We start from the raw sequence: 8,938 nt of genomic DNA, 5'->3' as shown, positions 1-8,938 counted from the left end.
GACGGTGAGGTGCTGGCTGCTAATTGCAGCCGGCCCCCACCTGCTATGAAGCGCGTTCCACTCCAGAGCGCGCTTCATATCTCAGGACCTACCGTCTGGCCACAGACTTCCAGGACGTACCGGTACATACTAGTCGTGGGACGTTATCCGCGAGACTTCCATAGTGTGGCATATACCCTAATGCTGGATAACATCCGTGCTTGTCTCATCCAGGTATTTAACTCCATTTGGACGTCTCTCATATTACAGCATCTTATATTTGTGATGGAATTAGACGAGATTTGCAAAATTAAAATATAGAAATTTTTTATTATAAAATGAATACAGAAAGTTTCGGCTCTTCATGCCCTGTGAACACTTAAAAGTCCTGGTCTGATATTCGTGCAGATCTATTTTTTTTCCCTTTGCTTGGTTTGGCAAAAAGTGAGGGGTCTATCTGCTCTCTAGTGAGTCCACGCACAGAGAAGAGCCTGGTTGCGCGCTCCTGCAGCGTTCCTCCACATTTGAGGCCAAGCGCCATCAGTTCCACCTTCAGCTTTTCCAGCCCCAGTGCTTCCAGCTCTGAAGCCGAGGTGAACGAAAGGAGGTCAAAGGAAGAGGTATCCTGTGAGCAAGATAAAGGAAAACAGTCAGCGGATTCTACATACATCATTTCAATGACAATTAAAGGTGTTCTCCAGGAGCCCAAGGAGATGGGGGTCTGAGCTTGGGATCCCCACTGATCAGTGTTCATTTTAAAGCCTGTCCTGGCCAACCTACCCCTTCCCACTTCAGCAACCACTTCTGTATCTACACAAACCAAGAAGTGCCGCCAAGCAGGATGGGGGAGTGACCGTGGAGGAGATTATAGGTTTTCTCTTTATACCAACAGCCTTAGAATAACTATTTATAAAAAAATGCTCCTCAGGATACCCCTATAATGTATGGCAGCTTACCACATTGGGAGTCTCTTGCTGTGTGTCAGCAATAGCAGCTGGTGTCGCTGGTTCTGGGTCAGCCTTTGGTTGCTCCACATTCATGGACTCTTGCACCGGGTTCTCGTCTTCTTGGGGTTCAGTATCAGGCGCAGTGGCTGTAATGCTAGAGGAGCACTGCACTTGCTCATCTGGGTCACATATTATTGCTTGCTTTACATCTGCAGAACTTTCTTCTGCACTGTATTCTGGGCTCTGTTTAGAGGGTACATGTGAAGAAGAACATGGAGCTTGTCCATCAGAATCACTGTCAGAAGTCGGGAGTCTTTGTCCTTTGCTGCTACATGATGATGATGATGATGAAGCAGATGTGGAGGGAGACTCTGAATCGCTGTCACTCCCGCTGTCAGAACTAGAAGATGACTCTAAGCCCTCCAATCCTGTCCTGTAAAAAGATACAATTATTACACTCAGCTGCTGCTTAACCCCTTTCAGACCTGGACATTTATTAACATAATAGCATACGTGCCAATTGGGGCCTATGGCAGCGCTAAAAAGGGTTAACCAACACAACAAAATTTTTCCAAAATGCTGGTAGTAACAGCTCTACTTCTGATGCTGATCTCATGGCTGCACTGACATCATCATGATACACATCTATGTCACGGTGTGGGAGTCATCTATGGATTATTTTTTTTATTTTTTTTTAATCATGGGTTGACAAGATCCCTGCTGCACATATACTGGCTGCAAGGTCAATGAGCAGGATTAGCCACTAGGTGGCACCTTTAAATAAGCGTTACATGCGCCCTCTAGTGACCAAATATTAAAATACACATTTAGAACACATTTAGTTTAGAATACTGAGCCGTTCTGCCTTACTTTGCCTTTGTGACATAGTTTGTGTGTGGAATTACAATTCAGCTCCATTCGCAAATGTATCACTAAAGATATTAAATAGTTTTTTGTTTTGTTTTTATCGTCGTCTAGTCAGCGTGAAGATCCCAGTGGCGTGGTCCATTTTTCAAATTGCCACCCGGTTCCCGCCATCTACACTAGTTTCTTCACTGAAGGCGGGCCTGGAGCCCCCAGTACATCCCTCCTTCAGTGAATAGAGCAGCTGGATTTGCAAATGAAGAAACCGGCGCAGATAGCGGGAATCATGTGGCAATTTGAAATGTTAACCAGATGATATAATAAATAAGTAATAATATCCTTAGAGGTACATAGGGGGATAATTTGCTTTAAACTGAACTGAGCTGCAGAACCACACCCAGACTGAGGACAGGAAAGGGGTTTTTGGAAGAAAGCAGCAATGTTTTTCCAATCCTGGATAACCTTATTAAGATATGTCCCCACACCCCCATATAACCAGCCATATGTTACAGTAACATCACCCACCAGAAGCATTGCTTTTTTCCAGATTCCCCTTCTCTGCTGCTTGGTTCTTTCCTGCGTTTTTGAGCTTCGCTCGGACCTGCAGAAACCGATGTACTTGATGAAGCTTGTAATCCTGGCCAAACAGAGAAATGTGTTACCATGTAAGTTACGATACAACTTTTCTGTAATGTACTACATGAGCTTTCTTATATTGTGTATTTGAACACTGGTAGAAGAGAATCTGAGGGCCACAGCTCTATCTATGCATTACCACTGATATAGCAAAAGCTGACTAGACTAATATAGCAGAAAACACCAGTACAGTGACCTGCTAGGACACAGGTCAAACCTGCGGCCCTCCACCTGTTACATAACTACATTTCCCATCATGCCTGGGCGACCGAAGCTTTGGCTGTCCATGTATAATGGAAATTGCAGCTTTGCAGATTTGACACCTGTGCTCTGTGTGTTCTGTACCTTTGATGACCGAGTCCTCCAGCCTCTCGGACATGTCACTGCACTGCCGATGATACTCTGGGTCAGTGAAGTAATGTTTGGGCTCGGCCAGTTTACGTTTCAGTCTCTCCAGGCGCCGCTGCTCTTTCTCCGCTTCACGTTCTGCTTGTTTCTTGATCCACTCTGCCATACTAACAATAAAATAATTCATGAGTATAGGATATCAAAGTGTGCAAATGTAGAACTGATAAGAGAAATGAAAGATTGGGGATATTCACCAAGAGTGTCAGTCCTTGTTTCAAGACTTAAAGTGTAAGTCATTTCAAACATCTTTGCTGAGATCAATCATTACAAGCGAATACAATAAACTCTGTAATAGGTTTTATTAGGCAAAAGAGCTTCCTTCTGTACTGACAAAGCAGTTTTACTACCCTCCCCCCCCCCCTCACTTCTTATCTGTTCATTATCTGGCAAAGTCGTCTACATTACAGAGGAGCAAAAAGATGATGGGTTTGCTGTGTCCACTATATCCTATGGGGGGGGGGGGGGGGCAAAGGGGATGAGTGAGCAGGAAGAGGAGAGAAACAGCCATTGCCCTGTGCAGACTCTGTGGCCACAGAAAACACTGGATTCAGTTAAGACTGCTTAGTGCTGGTCTGGGAACTGAAGGTTTGCTACTGTAAGGTAAGATTGCAGGATGTTGTTTTTTAGCGACTACATAGTGTATAGGAGGCAGCACAGAGGCCAGTCTGCATCTACACTGCAGCAGAGCTTAGGAAAAGCAGCACAGAGATGGAGTTTGCAGGGTGGTACCAGGGGGGAAATACCATATAATAGAGATAGAATATGCAGATATAGTTCTGCTCCTCCTATACATACAAAGGACAGTACATGTCCATTCTTCAGCATGGAAAGAGGGGGTGAGCGAGCCTCTCATAGACTCCCAGTATGACACGGAGGCTGGCGGAGAATTCCACCGCGGAATTCCGCCAGTTTTACTCTGTGTGAAAGGAGCCTAATAGGGGTTTCCAGTCTTACAAAGACATGGCCGCTTTCTTCCAGAAACAGTGTCACTCTTATCCACAGTTTAGGTGCACTTCTGCAGCTCAGTTCTTTTGAAGTGAAGAGTTGCACTATAATACCCCACATAACCAGAGGGCAGGGTGGTGCTGTTTTGCAAGAAAGTAGCTATGGTTTTTTTTAACCCTGGATAGCCGCTTTAATTTTGGACAAAGCTAATGTCCAGCGCCAACATTTTTCCATACCAAGAACAGACACTACAAACCTGCCTATTTTATGCCATTATCTGTACACCAAAAATACCTCATCTGTGTAGTATTACAATTAAGCTCCATTTACTTTAATGGAACAGAGCTGCAAAATTCACACCCAAGAGAGATGCTGTTTCTAGAAGAAAGTGGCCATGTTTCTGTGAGCCTGGATAACCCCTTTAAAGGGATTTACAGGATTAGAAAAGCTCCACTAAACTGAATGAGGGTAAGCTGCAATACCACAAGCAACCTGTACATAGGGGGTGGCACAGTTTTTAAAATAAAGCAGCTATATATATATATATATATATATATATATATATATATATATATATATTTTTTTTTTTTTTTTTTAAATCCCCTTTAAATAAAGATGGTAGATGATAGCTCAAACAGATCTCTTACGCTTTCTCGTGATTGACATCCCTGAGCCGCCTCCCACTCAGGTCCCGGCAGGCCTCTCTGTTTGTTGTCTTCTCGATCTGAGCCCCCAGTGCACGCAGCATGGAGCCGAACCCTACAGGGAAAAGATATCAGTATGTCACAAGAGCCCATGAGGAGTATACACCCTGTTATTTTTATTTATTATATATTTATTACAGACAAACACTAAAATGTTAAGAACGGACACATCAACAGGCGTGTATAATGTTTTATATGAGGTAAAATTGAATCCTGCCACATACAATAGTGTGTCAGCTATTCCTTACCAGTCCCCCAATACATATAGATGCTCAGCTTGTCTGAATGTGCATGTTTCTTCAATGGAGAATGTGTCTGGAACAGCTTACATCTTTCCTACCCGACTCCTTGTTCATTCAACATCCACGTCAGAATAGGCCAGATCCTGGGATCTCAGCTGCTTCTCACCAAACTTCCAAAACAGGAGGGGACATCTACTTATATGTAAAGGCTGGGTTCACACTACATATATTTCAGTCAGTATATTTCAGTCAGTATTGCAACCAAAACCAGGAGTGGATTAAAAACACAGAAAGGCTCTGTTCACACAATGTTGAAATTTGAGTGGATGGCCGCCATATAACAGTAAATAACTGCCATTATTTCAATATAACAGCCGTTGTTTTAAAATAACAGCAAATATTTCGCATTAAATGGCGGCCATCCACTCAATTTCAACATTGTGTGAACAGATCCTTTCTGTGTTTTCAATCCACTCCTGGTTTTGGTTGCAATATGAGGACCACAATACTGACTGAAATATACGTAGTGTGAACCCAGCCTAAAGGTGTAAGACTGCAGTATTAAAAAAGGTTGTCCAATCTTAGGGGAAAAAAATGGCCGTTTTTTTCCAGAAACCTAACCTCTCTTGTCCTCAGTTTGGCTGTGGTTTTTGCAGCTCATTTCCATTGAAGTGAATGAAGCTGAATTGTAATACCACACACAGTCTGAGGAAAGGGGTGGTGCTGTTTTTGCTTGGAAGTAGCTGGGCTTTATCTAATTCTGGATAGTCCCTTTAAAATCCTATGTGTCCTCTGCAGTTCTGTGCTGGGCTGTTATCTGCAGTGTACAGCGGGACTCACCCCCTTTGCCTCCACATAGTCGCGGCTCCACACTGTACACCAGTCCGCTCCGCAGCTGCTCCTCTTCGCCGACGCAGCGTCCATTGCACTTCCACATAAAAATCAGACAGAGGCCCACCCTGAAAGAAAAGAGACTTCAGACTGAAAAAGATGGACGGGTCACGTTTGTCCTGGGTGTTACAGGTGCTCGGCGGCATCACACATTTACAATCCTTCCACCTCATGGCTGTAGTTACCGCACCACAGACGTCAATACTGCCGCCCTTTAGCTGCTGAAAAACTATTCCATCTTGCCTGCACAGCTGAAGCTTTGGCAGTCCAGGCATGATGGGAATTGTAGTTCTGCCACAGCTGAAGGGCAGTGGGACCCCGTAGCGTACACTAATGACAATGGCGCACATTGACAACCGGATCAGAAACAGTCACTATTTAAAGGGAATCTGTCAGCACCCATACCGGCCCCAAGGTGCTGACAGTGTAGTGTAGGCGTCTGGCCCCTTGTGTGCATGGTACCTGTATAAAATGCGTATGTGCAGTAGATTTATACAGTCTTGCCAAACCCACTGTAGCCAAGAGTCAAAGAGGAGTGGTTTGGCGTTTGCGTTTGGCTAATTTCAAATCCCTCTTTTTACCGCTGACATTATCTTGGTATGAGCATGCGCTATTGCTGGACAGGGCCACTTGCCAGTCCGTGCCTGTGCTGCTGATCTCTGTACCACGCACACAAGGGACCTGACACCTACACTACCGTCAGCACCTCGGGTATGGTCTGGACGCTGACAGATTCTCTTTAACCCCTTTCTCTCTGCAGCAATTTTTTTTTTTCCACTTTTAAAAATCCTTTTGCATTGCTATATAGTCTGACCGCTATAACTTTCTTTTTTATTTTTCCACATACGGAGCTGTGTAAGGAGCCACTTTCTATGCTGTTTTTATGGGTAGAATTGTGGGATGTGCGTGACTTTTTGTTTTATTCCAAAAAATTGGCAATTCTGTTTGTTCATTCAAAGAGGTAGTTCACCAAAAAATGTTTCTTTCAAATCAACTGGTGCCAGAAAGTGCCAAAGATTTGTAATTTACTTCTATTACAAAATCTCAACTCTTTCAGTATTTATCAGCTGCTGTATGTCCTACAGGAAGTGGTGTATTATTTCCAGTCTTACACAGTGCTCTCTGCTTCCACCTCTGTCCATGTCAGGAACTGTCCAGAGCAGTAGGAAATCCCCATAGAAAACCTCTCCTGCTCTCCATACTTGAAATATTACCACTTCCTGCAGGACATACAGCAGCTGATAAGTACTGGAAGGCTTAAAAAAATTTTAATAGAAGTAAATTACAAATACCTGGAACCAGTTGATTTGATTTTTTTTTTAAATCCCTTTAAGACGTTCACCAGGTTCAAATATGTACATTTATAATAACCTCCATAGCTCCACAAGCAGCGATACTAACATTTTTTTTACGTTATTTCCTAGTCTCCTATTGAAAAATTGCGGAAACAAGTTTCAGAAGTGTACCCGCCATGGACATAAAATTTCCACATGTCCCAGAGACACAAAAAAAGTACTGAGCGCTTGTCAGATCTTTCCATTCCAGCTGCGCTCCCCTTCTCCCAGCTTCTGATGATGTTCTGCTCCCCTGTTCAGCTCTGTGATTGGTTAGGTAGGCGAGTGTAACGTCATGAGACGCTGGCAGGACCAGAACACAGCCAGAAGCAAAAGCCCTGGCAGCCAGTAACTACACATGGGGCAGCTAAAATGGGAACTCCAGAGGAAAAAAAAGGTTTTAAATCAACTGGTCACGGTGTCAAAGCGTTATACAGATTTGTGAATGACTTCTATTTATGGACCGTGAGTCTTCCAGTACTTATCAGCTGCTGTATGTCCTGCAGAAGTGGTGTATTCTTTCCAGTCTGACGCAGTGCTCTCTGCTATCAGGAACTGTACTAGTAGTAGCAACAGTTCTGGACATGGACAGAGGTGGCAGCAGAGAGCACTGTGTCAGACTGGAAAGAATACACTACTTCCTGCAGGACATACAGCAGCTGATAAGTACTGGAAGACTTTGATTTTTATTTTAAATTAACAGATCTGTACACCTCCTCCCCAAACAATATCATGTACAGGTACATCAGGCTTTAGTGGCTCAGCCCAGTGTTACTTATGTCACCTATTACTCCCCCCTATATAAAACTCCCATATAGTGGCGGAGAAGCCCCATATTCTTACTTATAACCCCAACACTCCTCCCTATATAAGAGCCCCCTGAGTGGCAGCTTAAACCTCTCCTCCCCTTATAGTAACCCTGTTCTTACTATAGACACAATAGCCTATAACCCTCCGTGAGAACACTGCCATCTAGCGGTAGAGCAATAACTCTCCCATATAACAACGCCACCTAGCGGCGAACCAGCCAAGTCACAGGCGTTAGGAAACACAATAAGAAATGACGGACAGCCACTCACCAGGTCACCGGCAGGCAGCAGGTCCCGCACCAGAGCTCCCGGAGCCGCCTCACACACCGACACCCGACCGCTCACCGCTTCTCTCACCCACACCACCACCATAGCCATCGTTCCTTGTGGGAAAACTGCCGCGGCGCAGCTCCAACGTCACCATGAACAAGGGGGCGGAGCCTCCAGGAACTTACGTAACGCTCCTTACGTCACGAGGAAGGCACGCAAGCGTCCGCCATCTTTATTGAGGTAGTGCCAACCACACGCCTACGGAACACACACGAGAGAAAATTCTAGAAGCCGAGAGCGTAGACAGACAGACAACAACAATACTCGACTCTAGCCGCGAATCTCTTCTTAGAATCTCTACATTTCTTATATCTTGTGTTATTAACCCTTTCTGGTGATTTTGGCGTTATAAGAACTTTTTTATTTGCCAAAGATTGTTTTAGTGATCGGTAAAACAGGTATGTTGCGCATTTGTTTTTCACAAGGTCACTAGAAAACACAACACTGTGCCCTGAAGAAAGATGGCGGCTGCGATCCAAATGTGGGCGGGATAAGTGGTAGATGACGGCTCTCGTTGTGATTGGTGCACTGGTTGGTGGCGTGGTTAGGTTGGGGTGTGGCTGGGAAGCGCAGAGAGCCTCATGCTGGTTATGTTATGGGCTTGCCAATAAAGATTTGTCACTTTGGTATGTTCCTGTATTGTGTGTTTATAGGTGCTAATGCTTTATAGTGTAATAATATACTTATAATGGAGGCTACCCATGAAGTTACAACTGTATGTCAGGCATAAAAGCAACAAACTATACAGCACATCCTGCTGCAGTCCTCCCTGCCCATAGGCTTCATATACTGACCATTGTGGTGCAGCTCCTCACCATCTCTGCTTGCTCTCAGTGAATGGAAAACCTT

General features: G+C 44.4%; 1 pseudogene; it reads right to left on the bottom strand.

Moving 5' to 3' along the window:
* Window positions 1–289: 289 nt before the first annotated feature.
* LOC138777293 (splicing regulator SDE2-like) lies at window positions 290–8,218 on the bottom strand (annotated as a pseudogene).
* Window positions 8,219–8,938: the final 720 nt, after the last annotated feature.

Source organism: Dendropsophus ebraccatus, unplaced genomic scaffold, assembly GCF_027789765.1.
Source record: "Dendropsophus ebraccatus isolate aDenEbr1 unplaced genomic scaffold, aDenEbr1.pat pat_scaffold_559_ctg1, whole genome shotgun sequence".
Taxonomy (NCBI): Eukaryota; Metazoa; Chordata; class Amphibia; order Anura; family Hylidae; genus Dendropsophus; species Dendropsophus ebraccatus.
This window is presented reverse-complemented; position numbering and strand designations above follow the sequence as displayed.